Source organism: Pan troglodytes, chromosome 17 (assembly GCF_028858775.2).
Source record: "Pan troglodytes isolate AG18354 chromosome 17, NHGRI_mPanTro3-v2.0_pri, whole genome shotgun sequence".
Taxonomy (NCBI): domain Eukaryota; kingdom Metazoa; phylum Chordata; class Mammalia; order Primates; family Hominidae; genus Pan; species Pan troglodytes.
In genome coordinates this window covers 45,518,555-45,539,889 of record NC_072415.2, presented here as the reverse complement: position 1 = coordinate 45,539,889, position 21,335 = coordinate 45,518,555, and the positions used below count along the sequence as shown (strand labels likewise).

Sequence of the window (21,335 nt, the reverse complement as noted above, 5' to 3'; positions counted from 1 at the left end):
TTTATAAAAGAAAGAGGTTTAGTTGACTTACAGTTCTGCAGGGCTGGGGAGGCGTCAGGAAACTTGCAATCATGGCAGAAGGGAAAGCAAACATGTCCTTCTTCACATGGTGGCAGGAAGGAGAAGAATGAGAGCTGAGCGAAGGGGGAGACCCCTTATAAAACCATCAGATCTCGTGAGAACTTACTCATCATCCTGCGAATAGCATGGGGGAAACCACGCTCATGATTCAATTATCTCCCACTGGGTCCCTCCCCCAACATGTGGGGATTATGGGAACTACAAATCAAGATGAGATTTGGGTGGAGACACAGCCAAACCATATCACTCCCTCTAGCTTAAGGACCAGGAAGGAGGCAGCCTAGAACTTATCAAACCAATAACCAGTAAAATCTTAACTTAAATAAAAAAAGATAGGTAACAGATACTGATACTGATACAACACACATTTTAGAATTATCTGACAGGAATTTTAGAGGAGCCATCATAAAAATACTTCAGTTAGCAATTATGAACATACTTAGAACACAAGTAAAAATAAGTCTCAGCAAATAAATAGAAATTTCCAGCAAAGAAACTGAAGATATAAATAAGGATAAAATGGAAATTTTAGAACTGAAAACTTATAACTGAAATAGAAATCTCACCAAATAGGCTCAATGGAATAATGGAGAGGGGAGGGGAAAATATTGAATTTCAAATAGATCAATAGCAATTACCCAACTTGAACAATAAAGACTAAAAACAGGCTTATAAAAGAAAGAAAAAGAACATTGCCTCAGGGACCTGCAGAACTATAACAAAAGAGCAAACATTTGTGTCACTGGAGTTGCAGAAGGAGATGAGGAAAAGCATGGGGCTGAGAAAGTTTTCAATGAAATAATGGCTAGAAATATCCCAAGTTTAGCCAAAGATATAAATCTACAGATTCAAGAAGCTGAGCATTTGAGGTCAGGAGTTCAAGACCAGCCTGGCCAACATGGTGAACCCCATCTCTACACAAATAGAAAAATTAGCTGGATGTGGTGGCATGTGCCTGTAATCCCAGCTACTTGAGAGACTGAGGTAGGAGAATCACTTGAACGTGGGAGGTGGAGGTTGCAGTGAGCCAAGATCATGCCACTGTGCTCAAGCCTGGGGGACAGAATGCGATTGCGTCTCAAAAAAAAAAAAAAAAAAAAAGCTGAGCAAACCTCAAACAGCATAAGCCCAAAGAAAGCTACATCAAGAACATCATAATCAAGATTTTGAACATGAAAGACAAATTTTAAAAATCATGGTATCAGTGAGAAAATAATGACACCTTGCCTATAAAGGAAAAACAATTCAAATGACAGGGAATTTCTTACTGAGAACCACAGAGGCCAGAGAAAGTGGCAAAACATTTTTCAAATGCTAAAAGTAAAGAACTGTCAACCCAGAATTCTGTGAACATATCCTTTAGGAATGCTGGGTAAGTCAATACATTCTCAGATGCAGAAAAACTAAGATAATTTGTTGCCTTCAGAAGTATCCTAAAAGAATGGCTAAAAGAAGTTCTTGGAACCAAAAGGAAAGATATAAGAAGGAATCTTGACCCCTACCTTATTTCAAGTACAAAAATTAACTCAAACAGGATCAAAGACCTACATTTAAGAGGTAAAACTATAAAACTCTTTTTAAAAACAGTATCAACTTTTATTTTCTTTTGATTCAGCAGGTACATGTGCAGGTTTGTTACATGGGTATATTGCATGATGCTGAGGTTTGGGGTATGATTGATCCCATCAGCCAGGTAGTGAGCACAGTACCCAATAACTAGTTTTTCAACCCTTGCCCCCCTCCCTTCCTCTGCCTTATAGTAGTCTCCAGTGTCTATTGTTGCCATCTCTATGTCCATGAATACCCAGTTTTTAGCTCCCACTTATAAGTGAGAACATGTGGTGTTTGATTTTCTGTTCCTATGTTAATTCGCTTAGGAAAATGGCCACTAGCTGCATCCATGTTTCTGCAAAGGACATGATTTCATTCTTTGATGACTGCACAGTATTCCATAGTGTATATGTACCACATTTTCTTGATCCAATCCATCACTGATGGGCACTAGGTTGATTCCATGTCCTTGCTGTTGTGAATAGTGGTGTGATGAACAAGAATACATGAATCTTTTTGATAGAACAATTTATTATTTTTTTGAGTATATACCAGTAATGGGATTACTGGGTCAAATGGTAGTTATGTTTTAAGTTCTTTGAGAAATCAAACTGTTTTCCTTAGTGGCTGAACAAATTTACATTCCCACCAACAGTATATAAGTGTTCTCTTTTCTCTGCAGCCTGCCAGCATCTATTGTTTTTTGAATTTTAATAATAGCCATTCTAACTGGTATGAGATGGTATCTATTTGTGGTTTTGATTTGCATTTCTCTGATGCTTTGTGATGTTGAGCATTTTTCAACATGTTTTTTGGCCACTTACACATCTTCTTTTAACAAGTATCATTCATGTCTTTTGTCCACTTTTTAATGGGGTTATAATTATTATTATTTGCTTGTTGAATTGAGTTCCTTATAGATTCTGGTGGTTAGACTTTTGTCAGATGCATACTTTTTGAATATTTTCTTCCATTCTGTAGTTTGCCTGTTTACTCTGTTGCTAGTTTCTTTTGCTGTACAGAAGCTCCTTACTTTAATTTGGTCTCACTTGTCAATTTTTTTGTTTTTGTTGCAACTGCTTTTGAAGAGTTAGTCATAATTTTTTCCCCAAGGCTGATGTCCAGAATTGTGTATTCTTGGTTTTCTTCTAGGATTCTTATAGTTTAAGGTCTTAAGTTTAAATCTTTAATCCATCTTGAGTTAATTTTTATACATGGTGAAAGGTGGAGGTCTAGTTTCATTCTTCTGCATATGGCTAGCCAGCTATCCCAGCACCATTTATTATTAAATAGGGAATCCTTTCTCAGTTGCTTATTTTTGTTGACTAAAACTCTTATAAAAAAACACAGATAAGTAAATCCTTGTGATCTTGGGTTTGGCAATGGTCTCTTAAATACGACACCAAAAGCACAGCAACCAAAGAAAAAAATAGATAAATTGTATTTCATCAAAATATAAAACTTTTGGACTTCAAAGGATACCATAAAGAAAGTGAAAACATTAGCCCACATAAGGGGAAAAATATTTTCAAATCATATATTTGATAAGGGACTTGTATTGATAATATATAAAAAAACTCTTACAATACAATCATATTTTTTAATGGGCAAATGATCTGAATACACATTTCTCCAAAGAACTTATGCAAATAAACAGATGAAAAGAGGCTCAACATTATTAGCCATTAGGGAAATGCAATTCAAAATGGCAATGAGATACTGTTCCACACCCACAAGGATGGCTATTATGGAAATAGACAGATAGTAACAAGTGTTGGCAAGGATGTGAAGCAATTAGAATCCTTATACAGTGGTGGTGGGAATGTAAAATGATATAGCTGCTTCAAAAAACTGTTTAACAGTTCTTTAAAATGTTAAACATAGACCTGCGATGTGACCCAACAATTTCACTCGTATGTACTCAAAAAAAATGAAAATATATGTCTACACAAAATTTGTACATGAATGTTCATAGTAGCATTATTCATAATAGCCTAAAAGTAGAAACAACCTAAATGTCCATCAACTGATGCATAAATTAAATATGGCATAGCCACACAATGGAATATGGATGAATTTTGAAAATATTATGTTAAATGAAAGAAGCTAGTAACAAAACACCACATATTGCTGTGTTCCATTTATATAAAATGTTCAGAATAGGCAACCCTACAGAGAAAGTAGACTAATGGTTACCTAGGATTGGGGGGTGATAGCTAAAGGGCGTGGAGTTTCTTTTTGCAGTGATTGAAATGTTCTAAAATGGATTGTGAGGATGGTTTTAAAACTCTGTGACTATACTAAAAAAAAACCCACTGAATTGTACACTGTGGGCAAATTGTATGTTATATGAATTATAAAGCTGTCACAAAAAAAAAAACAAGGAATCTTGGAACATCAAAAAGGAAGAAAGAGGCCAGGTATGGTGGCTCACGCCTATAATCCTAGCATTTTGGGAGGCTGAGGCAGGTGGATAACTTGAGCCTAGGAGTTTGAGACCAGCCTAGGCAACATGGTGAAACCCTGTTTCTACAAAAAATACAAAAATACAAAAATTAGCTGGGCACGGTGGTGCATACCTGTAGTCCCAACTACTCGGGAGGCTGAGCTGGGAGTATCACCTGAGCCTGGGAGGTCAAGTCTGCAGCGAGCTGTGATTGCATCACTGCACTCCATCCTAGGCAACAGAGTGAGACTTTGTCTCAAAAAAAAAAAAAAAAAAAAGGAAGAAAAAACCCAGAAAGGGTAAAAAGTTCAAGTAAATACAGTAGATTTTCCTTTTGCTCTTGAGTTTGCTAGGTTATGTTTGAAGGTTGAAGCAAAAGTTGCTATTTTCTGATGTGTTTCTCAGTGTATGTAGAAGAAATAGTGAAGACAATTATATTACATATGGGAGAAGAGTTAAAGAGACTTAAAGGGAGGCAAAGTTTTGTGGGAAAAGAAATCACGCCTGGATTCTCAGCATTCCTGTAAAAACCTCAAACACCAGGGACTCAGAAATTAATACTCAACAAAGATAGAAAATGTTGTTTTTACTTCTCCTAGAAACATGTTACTTTCCACATATCATTAGGATTAAGTCTGCAGTCATTTGTTGCCCTAATGACGGAGCTAATAGCTTCCATCCAACAGGCCTTCTCTTATCTCCCCAAGACTCAAACAGTTACCATCCAGGATAGGCACCTAGATAATGTTATAATATTATTTTCCTAGGCATTGAAATTTCAAAAGGGATGAAACCCAGGACACAGAGACATTTGTAAACTGGACTAACACATTGAGCTTATTTAACTTCTAGAGATATGTATTTAATCCAAAGTGTTAGAGTAAGACATTTCTAAGAAGAATCTTTCAGAAGGGGAGAGGGAGGTGGTTGTTTCTTTCTCTTGAACATAAATGGCTAAAATGGACCTTTCGCTGTCCTTCACTTACAATACAGATTTTGTATGTATAGGACATTTGACCTGGATCTCATCACATTGTCCTGGGGACACAGAAGTATATGCTCATTATTTTCTATAATATAAATAATAAGAAAACTGATTCCAATCCAAAAACCTTATGTGTATACTCACAACACAATTTTTTAAAATGAACGTTAAAAACCTAATAGGGCACTTGAACTGAACATAGACTGTGGTGTTATGTATTAATACTAAAACACCTTGAGCAACTGCTTAAAAAAGATGATACAAAAGATACATTCAAAAATGCCATAAGAAAATAAAAATCTCTAGAAGGTAAATAAAAATGCAAGCCTTGCACAAAGGCAAGAACAAAAAACAAACCAGGAAATTAAAAGCAGAGGAAACAACCAGAAAACAAAAAAATAAAGTGGCAGACTTAAGGCTAACATATCACTAATTACATTAAAAGTGAATGATCTAAATATACCAATTAAAAGATGAAGACTGGCAGGCTGAATTTTTTAAATGTTCCAACTATATCCAGGTACAAGAAATTCACTTTTAATATGATAACATATGTATATTGAAAGTAAAAGAATGGGAAAAGTTGTACCATGCAAACATTAATTGAAATGAAGTAGCTGCAGCTCTATTATCAGATAAGGTAGACTTCAGGGCAAAGAACATTGCTGGAGACAGAGGATCATTACACTTGATCTTAGTCAAAAGGCCAAGAAGTGATGGCAGATGATTACAAATGATTAAAGAGTCAATGAACCAAGAACACGTAAAAATCTTATATGTGTATGGACCAATACAGCAAAAACTGATAGAGCTGAAAGGAGAGGCCAGGTATGATGGCTCATGCCTATAATCCCAGCATGTTGGGAGACCAAGATTGGTGGATTGCTTGAGCCCAAGAATTCAAGACCAGCCTGGGCAACATGGCGAAACCCCGTCTCTACAAAAAATAGAAAAATTAGCCGGGTGTGCTAGCACTTGCCCGTAGTCCCAGCTACTTCGGAGGCTGAGGCAGGAGGATCATTTGAGCTGGGAGGTGAAGGATGCAGTGAGCTGAGATTGTGCGATTGCACTCCAGCCTGGGTGACAGACTGAGACTCTGTCAAAAAACAAAACAAGACAAAAAAAAAAAAAAAAAACCCTCAAAGGAGAAATAGACAAATCTACAAATATATTTAGAGAATTTACAATTCATAGAAGAATTAGACAGAAAATTAGCAAGGATATAGGAGAATTCAACCTCATCATCAACCAACAGAATCTAATTGACATTTATAGAACACTTTACCCAACAACAGTAGATTACACACTCTTTTCAAGTGCCCATGGAATATTTATCAAGATAGATATATCCTGGGCCATAAAACAAACCTTAACACATTTATTTCCTTTTCTTTTTTCTTTTTTTAACTTTTATTCTAAGTTCAGGGGTACATGTGCAGGTTTGTTACATAGGCAAACTTGTGTCAGATTATTTCATCACCCAAGTATTAAGCCTAGTACCCATTAGTTATTTTTCCTGATCCTCTCCCTCCTCCCACCCTTCACGTTCAGATAGGTCCCAGTTTCTATTGTTCCCCTCTACATATCTATGTGTTCTCATAATTTAGCTCCCACTTATAAGTGAGAATGTGCGGTATTTAGTTTTCTTTCCCTGTGTTAATTTGCTAAGGATAATGGCCTCCAGCTCCATCCATGTTCCTGCAAAGGACATTGTCTCATCCTTTTTTCTGGCTGCATAGTTTTCCATGGTGTATACGTATATGTAAATGTACAACATTTTCTTTATTCAGTCAACCATTGATTGGCATTTAGGTGGATTGTTGATTCCATGTCTTTGTTATTGTGAATAGTGTTGCATATGCATGTATGTGTCTTCGTGATAGAACTATTTATATTCCTCTGGGTATGTATAGAGTAATGGCATTGCCAAGTCAACTGGTATTTCTGTTTTTAGGTCTTTGAGGAATTGCCACACTTTTTTCCACAATGAACTAATTTACACTCCCACCAGCAGTGTATAAGCATTCCTTTTTCTCCACAACCTTGCCAGTATCTGCTATTTTTTGACTTTTTATTAATATCCATTCTAAGTGGTGTGAGATGATATCTCATTGTGGTTTTGATTTGCATTTCTCTAATAATCAATGCTGAGCTTTTTTTCATATGTTTGTTGGCCACATGTATGTCTTCTTTTGAAAAGTGTCTGTTCATGTATTTTGTCCACTTTTTAATGGGCTTGTTTATTTTTTCCTTTTAAATTTAAGTTCCTTATAGATGCTAGATATTGGGCCTTTGTCAGATGCACAGTTGCAAAAATTTTCTTCCATTCTGTAAGTTGTCTGTTTACTTTGCTGATAATTTCTTTTACTGTGCAGAAGCTCTTTAGTTTAATTAGATCCCATTTGCCAATTTTTGCTTTTGTGGCAATTGCTTTTGGCATCTTTGTCATGAAATTTTTGCTCATTCCTATGTTCAGAATGGTATTGCCTAGTTTGTGTTCCAGGTTTTTATAGTTTTGGGTTTTACCTTTAAGTCTTTAATCCACCTTGAGTTAATTTTTGTATATGTTGTGAGGAAGGGGACAAGTTTCAGTCTTCTGCATATGGCTAGCCAGTTATCCTGGCACCATTTATTGATTAGGGAGTCCTTTTCCCATTGCTTGTTTTGTCAGCTTCGTCAAAGATCATATCGTTGTAGGTGAGTGGTCTTATTTCTGGGCTCTCTATTCTGTTTCATTGGTCTATGTGTCTGTTTTTATACCAGTAACACCCTGTTTTGGTTACTGTAGCCCTGAAGTATAGTTTCAAGTCTGGTGGCATGATGTCTCCAGCTTTTTTCTTTTTGCTTAAGATTGTTCAACTATTTGGGCTATTTTTTGGTTCCATATGAATTTTAAAATAGTTTTCCCTAGTTCTATGAAGAATGTTATTGGTAGTTTATTAGGAATAGCATTGAATCTATAAATTTCTTTGTGCAGAATGGCTATTTTAACAGTATCGATTCTTCCTATCCATGAGCATGGAATGTTTTTCCATTTGTTTGTGTCATCTCTGATTTCTTTTAGCAGTGTTTTGTAGTTCTCATTGTGACATCTTTCACCTCCCTGGTTAGCTGTATTCTTAGGCGTTTTATTCTTTTTATGACAATTGTGAATGAGATTGAGTTCCTGATTTGGCTCTTGGCTTGACTGCTGTTGGTGTATAGGAACACTTAGTGATTTTTGTACATTGATTTTGTATCGTAAGACTTTGTTAAAGTTGTTTATCAGCTTAAGGAGCTTTTCGGCTGAGACCATGGGGTTTTCTAGGTATAGGATCATGTTGTCTGCAAACAGGGATAGCTTGACTTCCTCTCTTCCTATCTGAATGCCTTTATTTCTTTCTCTTGCCTGATTGCTCTGGCCAGGACTTCCAATACTATGTCGAATATGAATGGTGAGAGAAGCCATCCTTATCTTGTGTTGATTTTCAAGGGGAATGCTTCCAGCTTTTGTCCGTTCAGTATGATGTTGGCTGTGGGTTTGTTCCAGATGGCTCTTATTATTTTGAAAACCACCACACATTTAAAAGAACTGAAACAAAATAGGTTGTGTTCCTTCACCATAATAGGTTTAAATTGTGAATCAGTAACAGCAAAAAATAGGAAAATCACGAAGTACTTGGAAACTAAACAACATACTTCTAAATAATCCATGGGCTAAAGAAGAAACCTCAAGGGCAATTAAAGAAATTGAACTGAGTAGCATTGAAAATACAACATATCAAAATGTGAGGCACAACCAAAGTAGTGCTGAGAAGGAAATTTATGGCACTAAACATGTACAAAAGAAGGGAGGAACATCTCAAATCAATAATGTAAGCTCTTACCTTGAGAACCTAGACTGAAATAAGCTCAAAGCAAGGAAAAGGAAGGGAATAATAAAAGTAAGGGTAGACATAAATGGAATTGAAAACAAAAAATAATAGAAAAGAATCAATGAAACCAAAATGGATTTGTTGAAAAGGTCAATAATATTGACAAACTTCTAGTAAGACTGACAAATAAAGAAAAGAAATAAGATAAATCAGCAGTATCAGGAGTGAAACAGGGGATATCATTACAGACATTGAAGACATCAAAAGGATAATAAGGGAGTAATACACACAACTTTATACACAAAAATTCAACAACTTAGATGAAGTGGACCAATTCCTTTAAAAGTACAAACTAACCAAACTCACTAAATCTGAAATAGATCACTTAAAGTGTCCTGTAACAATTTAGAGAAATTTTTAGTTTAAAAATACGTAAAAGAAATGTCCACCTCCAGATGGTTTAACTGGATAATTCTACCAAACACTTGAAGAATTCTATACTAAGTTTATACATTTTTCCAGAAAATAGAAGAGAAGGGAACACTTCTCAACCCATTTTATGAAGTCAACATTAAACTGCTACCAAACCACATAATGATAGTACAAAAAAGTAAACTACAGACCAATATTGCTCACGAATATAGATGCAAAAATTCTTAACAAAATATTAGCAAACACAATTCAATGTATAAAAGAACTAAATACCATGACTAAGTGAGGTTTACTCCAGGGATGCAAGCATAGTTCAATATTTTAAAATCAATCAGTGTAATCCAACATTGTATTGTAGCCGGATGAGCTGCAGACAAAACTCCTCAGACACCGAGTTAAAGAAGGAAGGGGTTTATTCGGCTGGGGGCATTGGCAAGACTCCTGTCTCAAGAGCTGAGCTCCCCGAGTGAGCAATTCCTGTCCCTTTAAAGGGCTCACAACTCTAAGGGGGTGCGCGTGAGAGGGTTGTGATCGATTGAGCAAGCAGGGGGTACGTGACTGGGGGGTGCATGCACCAGTAATTAGATTGGAACAAAACAGAATAGGGATTTTCACAGTGCTTTTCTATACAATGTCTGTAATCTATAGATAACATAACCGATTAGGTCAGGGGTTGATCCTTAACTACCAGGCCCAGGGTGTGGCGCTGGGCTGTCTGCTTGTGGATTTCATTTCTGCCTTTCAGTTTTTACATTTTCTTTCTTTGGAGGCAGAAATTGGGCATAAGACAATATGAGGGGTGGTCTCCTCCCTTAGTATTAGTTTCCTAATGCTGCTGTAACAAAGTAGTACAAACTAGTGGCTTAAAGACAAAAGCCTATTATCTTACAATTCTGGAGGTCAGAAGTTCAAATTGGGTTTTACTAGGCTAAAATCAAGGTGTCAGTGTAGCTGTTTTCCTTTCTGGAAGTTTAAGAGGATAATCTGTTTTCTCGACTTTTCCAGCTTCTAAGCTGCTTACTTCCTTTGGCTGGTGGTCTCTTTCCATCTTCAAAGCCAGCAAAGGCCAGTGGAGTCTTTCTTACATCACAACTCTCTGACACTGACAGAGAGATGTTGCCTCCCTCCTTCACATTTAAGGGCATTGGGATTACGTTGGAACCAAGGGATAATCCTGGGATAATCCAGGATAATATTCCCATCTGAAGGTCAGGTGATTAGCCACTGAATTTCCATCTGTAACCTTAATTCGCCTGTGCTAAATACTGTTTCCAAGGATTGGAAACTGGCCATCTTTGGAAATCATTATTCTACCTACAATAATTTGCCCTCTGACTCCTGAAGATTTGCAACTATCCCACATACAAAATACATTCATCCCATCCCAAGGTTCCTCAAGGTCTCATCAAGTTGAAAAATCTCATCTAAGTCTCATCATCTCAAAATTCTCAAATTTCAACATGTAAATCAGATATGGGTATGGCTCTGTGTATGATCCATCCTGGAGCACAATTAACTACGTTCTGATTACTCAAAACATTTTATTTTAACATCATGTGCCATTTGGCATGATAAGGTGCACAGACCTCCTGACCTTACGGCCTCCTCCACCATGGTTCTCTGACTGCAATGATCACTACCTGTTCCTCAGGCCAAAAGGTGAAACATTGTCCTTGACTCCTTTGTTTCTCTCACATCCTACATCCCACGCATCCTCAAGTCTGTTGGTTTTATATTCAAAATCCACAACCCCATGCTGTTACTATCTCCCAATTCTTGTCACTCACTGGGTTCTTAAAACATACTCCTTACTGGACCCCAGTTGCCACTCTTAGTCCTAATAGAAAATTATCCACACCACAGCCAGAGTGACTTTTCTGAGATTTTTGTCAGCTCATTCTGCTCCTCTGCTCAAAACCAGCCTTTCTGACCCACTCACATTGAAATACAAGTCCTCGTAATGGCCTGTAAGGCCCATGTGATGTGGCTCCTGCGTGCTGCTCAGCCCTGCCTCAGGCCCTTCCTTTCCCCTCACGATGCCTGGCCACACTGCCTTGTTAGTCGTCCTGCATGATGATCTGCTGGTCTCAGGGCTTTGACCCTCACTGTTCTCCCACCTGGAACACTGCCTCTACTTGCTCCATGGCTTGCTCTTTTGTGCCTTTAGGTCAAACATCCCCTCTTCATGTAGGCTGTCCACCTGCTCTAGAATGGCCCTGTCTGCTCTGTCACTCTGTCAGTTGGTTTATTTTTCTTCATGGCACATTCTTCATTGTTAACTTGCTTTTTATTTATTTTCTTCCCCCTGCCATGTTAGATCCACAAGGGCAGGGAGTCTGGCATTCTGAGTCCTTGAGCGGTGTGAGACATAGAGGTGGCTCAAGGGTATATTTGGTGGTTTAATGAACAAATAAATGACCATCATCTGCAAATAATGAGAACAAATTGTTGATCTTGATGATATTTTCTGCCTCTCCTTTCTGTTTCGTGTCCTAATGCATTGCCAGGAGTGCACTACTGCTTAACTTCCTGAACACTGTCAAGCAGTAATGGTGATAGCAGGCATCCTTGTTTTGTTCTTGATTTAAATAGCAAAGTCTCTAGGGTTTTGTCGTTAAACAGAGTTTTAGCTGTTCGTTTGAAGTAAAATTATAGCGCAATAATTTTTTAAGATGTATGTTAAACATATGCTTTTGCAACAAGTTACTAATGTTTTATCCCACATCCATTGGTTCAGTACATTCATAGATTTTCTATTGAACCTTAGCTACATTTTGAGATAATCCCAACCTGAAGTAAATTGTTCTTTTAATAAAATGTTGAATTCTATCTGGTAATATCATATCTAGAAGTTTTGAGTCTGCAATCATGAAACTGGCTGAGACTTTTCTCCTGCAGGACAGTGTGGCCAGTCATGATGAAGGGACAGAAAGGGCCTGAGGCAGGGCTGAGCAGCATGCAGGAGCCACGTCATGTGGGCCTTATAGGCCATGGCGAGGACTTGCATTTCAATGTGAGTGGGCCAGAAAGGCTGGTTTTGAGCAGAGGAGCAGCATGAGCTGACAAAAGTTTGAAAAAAGTTACTCTGGCTGTGGTATGGAGAATTTTCTGTCCCACGCCAGCTTTTTATTCCTGTGGCTGCCTGTGGTATGTGAGTCTGTCTTCCTTGGAAGGCACACTCAGGGTGTAGTGTGAAGCCAAGTGGCCTGGGCTTAGTAACAATGGAATTGCTGAAGAGTAAATACTATCTTGTTTCTTTTCACTTTTTGCAGCTTCAAACATCTCTTTGCTAGAGTTAAGCTGAGTCATGTATCAGTTAAGTGGAATCAGATTTACATGCTTCTGCACTGGATCCACTTCCAGCTGCCCAGCTGCAGAGGGTCCTTGGTCTGGTCTGGCACACAGCTAGGGACAGTTGCTCCCCTGCCCCTGACACCAGCCCCAGCAGAAGGAAATGATGAGAACAGCAGAAGGGAAAAATCATTTGTTAATGCTATCTCTATCAAGATGTTGTAATTCCCCAAGGAGGCAGGCATTTTAGAGAGGACAAGACTGAGGCCTAGATTTTTGGATTTGAACCTGTGGCTATCTGACTTCAAAGCCTGTATTCTTTCCACAATGCCAGTCTCCTCTCACAACTGACCCCTTAACTTTGGTCATTTAAATGGCATAATTATGAATTGAGACCATGTCCCACTCCCTCCCTTTACCCCTGTATAGGAGCTACAGTGCAATGTTGGCCTGCTGTTCTGAAATCTGGCAAAAGCTGAAACTGAGGACAGAAAGTGAAAAGTTCTTTACAGCCTATGAGGCAGGAGCTCAGGCTCCTGGGACTGCTCTGTCTGCACAGCCTTATTTTTTAGAGACTGTGTCATGCTCTGTTGCTGAGGCTGATATGCAGTAGCACAATCATAGCTCACTGCAGTCTTAAACCCCTGGGCTCAAGCAATCCACCCACCTCAACCTCTCAAGTAGCTGGGCTACAGGTATGCACCACCACACCCAGCTATTAAAAAAAGAAAAATTTGTAGAGATGGGGGTCTTGCTATGTTGCCCAGGCTGGTCTCAAATTCCTGGCCTCAAGTGATCTTTCCGTCTCATCCTCCCAAAGTGTCAGCATTACAGGTATGAACCACCATGGCTGGCCTTGGATCCAAGTTTATTCTTACAAAATACATAATTAACCAATAGTTTGTTCCACTGTGTAAGTCATCTTTTCACTTTCTTGATTGCATCCTTAAAAGCACAAAACTTTTAAGTTTTGGAGAAGTCCAGCTTATTTGTTTCCTACTTTTGCTGGTGCTTTTGGTTTCATGTCTATGAAGTCATTGTCTAATCCAAGGTCATGAAGATCATGCATGTTTCCTTCTAAGAGTTTTATGGTTTTAGCTCTTATATTTATGTCTTTGATTCATTTTGAGTTACTTTTTACATATGGTGTGATGTAGGGGTCCACCTTCCTTTTGCAGGCAGATACCCAGTTGTCCCACCACCATTTGTTGAAAAGACTATTATTCCATTGTATTTTCTTTGTACTCTTGTTGAAAATCAATTGACCTAAATATAAAGGTTATTTCTAGACTCTGAATTCTGTTCAGTTGATCTATATGACTATCCTCACACCATGTCCCACTCCCTCCCTTCACCCCTCTATAGGAACTACAGTGCAATGTTGGCTTTCTCTATTATTGTAGCTTTGTAGTAAGACCGTAAATCTTAGGGTGTGAGTACTCCAATGTTGTTCTTTTTTTTCAAAATTGTTTTGACTCTTCTGTGTACATTGATTTTCCGTATAGATTTTAGAATCAGCTTGTCAAGTTACGCAAAAAAAAAAAAAAAAAAAAAGACACGAGATTTTGATAGGGATTGTACTAAATTTTCAGATCTGGGGAGTGTAAAGAACATGGCTGTGCTTTGGTCATGGATAGGCTGAGGTAAACATCTAGAGTGACTCAGTGAGTTTACAGCACAGGCATATAACTCCACTTGTTATCTTAGCCATGTAGCCATAACATAAGAAGGCTCATCATTTGGCTCTAAGCCACTATTGTCTGTAAAAGGTATTACTGACCTGCTGACACTGTACAGATGCGCTTGTGCCCAGAGAAGGAGAGAGAGAGCCAGAGCTGTCCGTCTTTGCAGATGGACAGGAGGGAGCCAGAGCACAGCTCTGCTCACTTGTACCCACAGAGAGAGAGAAAGAGTTAAGCTGCTGACCCTGAAGGGAGAGCCAGCCATGCAGCTGTGTGTGGGAGCCGCCGGGCTAAGCAGCCAAGACAAGGCGAACAGTGTGAGAGAGCTAGTGTGAGTGAGCTGCTGCTAAGAGAGTTACTGAATAAAACAACCTTTCACCTGCCTACGGCCCCCGCAGTGTTCTTTCAGCTGTCTGCTCGTCCATCCACTCCCTTCGGACCTCAGCATGAGCTGGAACCTGACTCCCAACAGGACAGAGAGTAGTACCATTGTTGTGAGTTCTATTATTATGTTTTGTTTTATTTTTTCTAATTTGGTCTTGGGTTCTCTTTCTTGACAGTGGCTATAAGCTAAGAGAGCCCTGACTGGGGGGATAATTAGGTTCAAGTGTGTCTGTCAGGTGAGACACAATGAGAAAGTGAAACCAAAGTTTGTGAAACAGAAGAAATTTATTACTCACAGGTCCCAGAGAGGTTAGGGGTGCCTATGAGGTGTTGGGACATCTGGAGCCAACAAGAGGTGTAGTGCAGAAGGGGGCAGGCGGGGAGGGTGAGAGAGGAGAAAGTGGGAAGGGGGACTCGTGGTACTATACCTTCATTAAGTTCCATAGGCATTAACCTTTAGGCTTTCTCTCAGGAGTTGTAGACTGATTAGTTAACAAAAACCTGCTGAATGGGGAACTTATTTTTGTGACTCTGGTGTTGACCATTAGGATTTATTGTAGCCAGCAGCTGTGAGCTGTGTTGGGTTTTTGAGTCAGTAGGATGAGGAATAAGCAGGCTGTACTGGAAACGACCACAAAGGGAGGAGAAATTTTAAAAGCCAAAGGTGATGGAGTACAACTGGGTTTCAAATAACTTACATCAGACCTAAAAATGGATGCTGAGATGACAAGTATATTAAACAAACTTATAACAAACATCTTAATATTAGGCTTTTTGATTCATCAATGTGTGTTTATTTAGATCTTTAATTTCTTTCAGTGATGTTTTTGTTCTCAGCATGTAAGTCTTACACTTTTTTTGGGTTTTTTTTTCTTCAACTTTTATTACAGGTTCAGGGGTACATATGCAATTTTGTTACAAACGTATATTGTGTGATGCTGAGGTTTGGAGTGAATGAATCTATCTCTGAGGGGGTGAGCATAGTACCCAACAGATAGTTTTTCAGCCCTTGCCTCCCGCCCTCCCTCTCACCTCTTGTATTTCCCAATATCTATTGCTCTCATCTTTCTGTCCATGTGTACTTGTTGTGTATTCCCACTTATAAGTGAGAACACGTAGATTTGGTTTTCTGTTTCTGCAGTAGTTTGCTTAGGATAGTGGCCTCCACCTTCATCCAATGTTGCTACAAAGGACTTGATTTTGCTCCTTTTTATGGCTGCATAGTATTCCATGGTGTATATGTACCATATTTTCTTTACTCAATCCAGAGTTGATAGGCACCTGGGTTGAATCCATGTCTTTGCTTTTGTGAACCATGCTGCAATGAAATACAGGTACACTTATTTTTTTGGTAGAACAGCTTACTTTCTTTTGGCTGTATACCCAGTAATGGAATTGCTAAATCAAATGGTAGTTCAACTCTTGGTTCTTAAGAAATCTCCAAATTGTTCTCCACAGTGGCTGGACTAATTTACTTTATTAGTCTGTTTTCACACTGCTGATAAAGACATACCCGAGACTGGGCAATTTACAAAAGAAAGAGGTTCAATTGGATACACAGTTACACATGGCTGGGGAGGCCTCACAATCATGGCAGAAGACAAGGAGGATCAAGTCATATCTTACGTGGATGGTGATAGGCAAAGAGAGCTTGTGCAGGGAAACTCCCTTATGATACCATCAGATCTCGTGAGACTTATTTTCTATCACAAGAACAGCATGGGAAAGACCCGCCCCCATAATTCAGTCATCTCCCACCGGGCCCCTCCCACAACATGTGGAAATTATGGTAACTACAAGATGAAATTTGGGTGGGGACACAGAGCCAAACCATGTCATTAACATTCCCACTGGAAGTGTGTGTTTCCTTTTCCCCACATCCTCACTGGCATTTGTTGTTTTAGACTTTTAAACAGAGGCCATTGTTATTGGTGTGAGATGGTATCTCATTGTGGTTTTGGTTTGCATTTCTCTGATTAGTGATTAGTAGTGATGTTAAGCTTTTTTTTTTCATGTTTCTTGGCCACTTGTATGTCTTCTTTTGAGAAGTGTCTGTTCATGTCCTTTGGCCACTTTTTAATGTGGTTATTTGTTCTTTGCTTGCTGAATTGTTTAAGTTCCTTATAGATTCTGGATATCAGGCCTCTCTGTTGGATGCATAGTTTGTGAATATTTTCTCCCATTCTGTAGGTTTTCTATTTATTCTGCTGATAGTTTCTCTTGCTGTGCTGAAGCTCTTTAGTTAGGTCCCACTTGTCAATTTTTGTTTTTGTTGCACTTGCTTTTGAGAACTTAGCCATAAATCTTTTGCCAAAGCCAATATCAAGAAAGGTATTTCCTAGGTTTTCTTCTAGGATTTTAATAGTTTGAGGTCTAACATTTAAGTTTTTAATCCATCTTGAGTTAATTTCTGTATATGGTAATAGGTAGGGATCCAGTTTCATTCTTCTCCATATGGCTAGCCAGTTATCTATCACAACACCATTTATTGAATGGGAAGTCTTTTCCCCATTGCTTATTTTTGTCAACATTATTGAAGATCAGATGGTTGTAGCTGTGTGCCTTTATTTCTGGGTCCTCTATTCTGTTCTGTTGGTCTATGTGTCCGTTTTTGTGCCAGCACCAGGCTGTTTAGGTTACAGTAGGCTTGTAGTATAGTTTGAAGTCAGATAATGTGATGCTTCCAGCTGTGTTATTTTTGCTTAGGATTGCTTTGGCTATTCGGGCTCTTTTCTGGTTCCATATGAATTTTAGAATAGATTTTCTAAATTTGTGAAAAATGTTATTGGTAGTCTGACAGGAATAGCATTGAATCTGTAGATTTCTTTGAGCAGTATGGCCATTTTAATGACATTGATTCTTCCTATCCATGAGCATGAAATGTTTTTCTGTTTGTGTCATCTCTGATTTCTTTCAGCAGTGTTTTGTAATTCTCACTGTACAGATCTTTCATCTCCTTAGTTACTGTATTTCTAGGTATTTTATTCCTTTTGTTGCTATTATAAATGGGATTGTGTTCTTGATTTGGCTCTCAGCTTGAACATTATTGGTATATAGAAATGCTACTGATTTTTGTACATTGATTTGTATCCTGAAACTTTACTAAAGTCATTTATCAGTTCCAGGAGCCTTCTGGTGGAGTCTTTAGGGTTTTCTAGGCGTACAATCATATAATCAGTGAAGAGATAGTTTGACTTCTTCTTTTCCTATTTGGATGCCTTTTATTTCTTTCTCTTGCCTGATTGCTCTGCTAGGACTTCCAGTACTATATTAAATAGGAGTGGTGAAAGTGAGCATCTTTGTCTTGTTCCAGTTCTCAAGAGGAATGCTTCCAGCTTTTGCCCATTTAGTATGATGTTGGCTGTGGATTTGTCATAGATGGCTCTTATTATTTTGAGGTATGTTTCTTCAACGCCTATTTTGTTCAGGGTTTTTAACCTGAAGGGATGTTGAATTTTATCAAAATCGTTTTCTGTGTCTATTGAGATGATTGTATTGTTTTTGTTTCCAATTCTGTTTATGTGGTGAATCACATTTATTGATTGCATATGTCAAAACAAACTTGCATCCCAGGAATGAAGCCTACTTGATTGTGGTGAATTAACTTTTTGATGTGCTGCTGAATTCGTTTAGCTAGTATTTTGTTGAGGATTTTTTGTGTCTATATTTATCAGGGACATTGGCCAGAAGTTTTTTTTCTTCATCATCTCTCTGGCAGGTTTTGGTATCAGAATGATGCTTGCTTCATAGAATACGTTAGGGAGGAGTCCCTCTTCTTTGATTTTTTTGGAATAGTTGCAGTAGGAAAGGTACCAGCTCTTCTTTGTGCATCTGGTAGAGTTAGGCTGTGAATCCATCTGGTCCAGGGCTTTTTTTTTTTTTTTTGGTTGGCAAGGCTTATTATTATTATTATTATTATTATTATTATTACTGATTCAATTTTGGAACTCATTATTGGTCTGTTCAGGGTTTCAATTTCTTCCTGGTTCAATCTTGGGAGGTTATGTGTTTCCAGGACATTATCCGTTTCATCTAGATTTTTCTAGTTGTGTACATAGAAATGTTCATAATAATCTCTGAGGAGTTTTTCTTATTTCTGTGGGGTCAGTTGTAATGTCACCTTTGTCATTTCCAATTGTGCTTATTTGGATCTTCTTTTTTCTTTGCTAATCTAGCTAGTGGTCTATCTTGTTTATTCTTTCAGAAAAACAACTTTTGGTTTGCTTGATCTTTTGTATGGATTTTTGCATCTAAATTTCTTTCAGTTCTGCTCTGATTTTAGTTATTTCTTTTCTTCTGCTAGTTTTGGTGTTGGTTTTGTCTTGTTTATCTAGTTCCTCTAGGTGTGGTGTTTGGTTGTTAATTTGAGATCTTTCCAACTTTTTGTTGTAGGCATTTGGCACTATAAACCTTCCTTTTACCGCTGCTTTAGGTGTATCCCAAAGATTCTACTATGTTGCATCTCTATTTCCATTAGTTTTAAATGATTTTTTTGATTTCTGCCTTAGTTTCATTCTTTACCCAAAAGTTATTCAGGAGCAAGTTGTTTAATTTCCATGTAATTGTGTAGTTTTGAGAGATCTTGGTATTGACTTCTATTTTTATTGCACTGTGGTCTGAGTGTGTGGTTGGTATGATTTCGATTTTTTTGAATTTAGTGATACTTGCTTTATGGCATGTAGTCAGTCTTGGAGTATGTTCCATGTGCAGATGAGGAGAATGTATATTCTGTAGTTGTTGGATGGAGTATTCTCCAGATGTCTATTAGGTCCAACTGGTCAAGTATTGAGTTTAATTCCAGAATATCTTTATTAGTTTTCTGCCTCAATGATCTGTCTAATGCTGTCAGTGAGGTTTTGGGTTTCCCACTATTATTATGTGGCTAAGTCTCTTCATAGGTCTATAAGAACTTGTTATGAATCTAGGTGCTCCAATGTTGTGTGTGTATATATTTATGATAGTTAAGTACTGCTGAATTGAACCCTTTATCACTATGTAATGCCCTTCTTTGTCCTTTTTTTTATCATTGCTGGCTTCGAGTCTGTTTTTCTGATGTAATAATAGAAACTCCTGCTCTTTTTTGGTTTCTGTTTGCATGATAGATCTTTCTCCATTCTTTTAATTTGAGCCTATGGCTGTTGTTACATGTGAGATGGGTCTCTTAAAGACAGCAGACACTTGGGTCTTTTTCTTTTATCCAACTTGCCACTCTATGCCTTTTAACTGGGGCATTTAGTCTGTTTACATTAAAGGTTAATATAGATATGTGAAGATTTGATCCTGTTGTTGTTAGCTGGTTGTTATATAGGCTTTCTTGTGTAGTTGCTTTATAGTGTCTGTGGACTATGTACTTAAGTGTGTTTTTGTGGTGGCAGGTATTGTTCTTTCATTTTCATGTTTAGCACTTCCTAAGGACCTCTTGTAAGACAGGTCTAGCGATAATGAATTCCCTTAGCACTTGTGTGTCTGAAAATGGTTTTATTTCTCCTTCACTTAGGAAGCTTAGTTTGGTAAGATATGAAATTCTTGGTTGGAATTTCTTTTCTTTAAGGATGCTGGAAAGCAGGTCCCAACTCTTCTGGCTTGTAAGGTTTCTGCTGGAATGTCCACTGTTCACCTGAAGGGGTTCCCTTTGTAAGTGACCTGTTCCTTCTCTATAGCTGCCTGTAAGATTTTTTCTGAGGTGTTGACCTTGGAGAATCTGGTAACTATGAATCTCAGGGATGGTCATCTTATATAGTATCTCGCAGGGGTTCTCTAAATTTATCGAAGTTGCATGTTGACTTCTCTAGCAAGCTTAGGGAAGTTTTCATGGGCAATATCCTCAAACATGTGTTCCAAGTTGATTATTCTTTTTTCTCTTTCAGGAGTGCCAATTAGTCGTAAGTTTGGTCCCTTTTTATAATCCCATATTTCTCAGAGGTTTTGTTCATTTTTAAAGGTTCATTTTTTCTTTATTTTTGTCTACCTGAGTTTATTTGAAGGAGGAGTCTTTGAGCTGTGAGATTCTTTCCTCAGCTTCATCTATTCTGTTGTTAATGTTTCCAAATGTATTCTGAAATTCCTGTAGTCAATTTTTCAGTTCCAGGAGTTCAGTTTTGGTTCTTTCTTAAAAAGGTTATACCATCTTTCAACTCTTGTATTATTTTACTGTTCTCCTTGGATTGGGTTTCAACTTTCTGCTGTTTTTTTCTTTTTTCTTTCTTTTTTTTTTTTTTAGCTTCAACTTTCTCTCTCTCTTTTTTTTTTTTTTTAGCTTCCTTGCTATCTAGATTCTGAATTCTATGTCTGTCATTTCAGCCATTTCAGTCTGGTTAACAGCCACTGCTGGGGAGCTTGTGCAATTGTTTGGAGGTAAGAAAACACTCTGGCTTTTAGAATTGCTGGAGTCCTTGTGCTAGTTCCCTCTCATCTGTGAGGGCTGGTGTTCCTTTATCTTTTGAAGTTGCTGTGATTTGGATGGGGCTTTTTATGGTCTTTATTTACCTTGAGGGTTTGACTGTAGTGTAAGTTGAGTATAGTTGATTGGCTTTGTTTCTGGATGCTTTTAGAGGGCCAAGGCTCTTTACAGGATTTTTATTTGTTGCTAAAACACTGCACTGGGTTTCACAGGCAATGAAAGCAGGAAG

At 38.0% G+C, this 21,335-nt stretch overlaps 1 long non-coding RNA gene across 1 annotated transcript in view; it reads left to right on the top strand.

Annotated features, from left to right (window-relative positions):
• The first annotated feature begins 14,650 nt into the window (after positions 1-14,650).
• LOC104003130 (uncharacterized) overlaps positions 14,651-21,335 on the top strand; it is a 44,041-nt gene continuing 37,356 nt past the window's right edge. Inside the window, exon 1 of the long non-coding RNA XR_675669.4 lies at positions 14,651-14,816. This is a non-coding gene — a long non-coding RNA (uncharacterized LOC104003130). The remainder of the gene's footprint in view (positions 14,817-21,335) is intronic.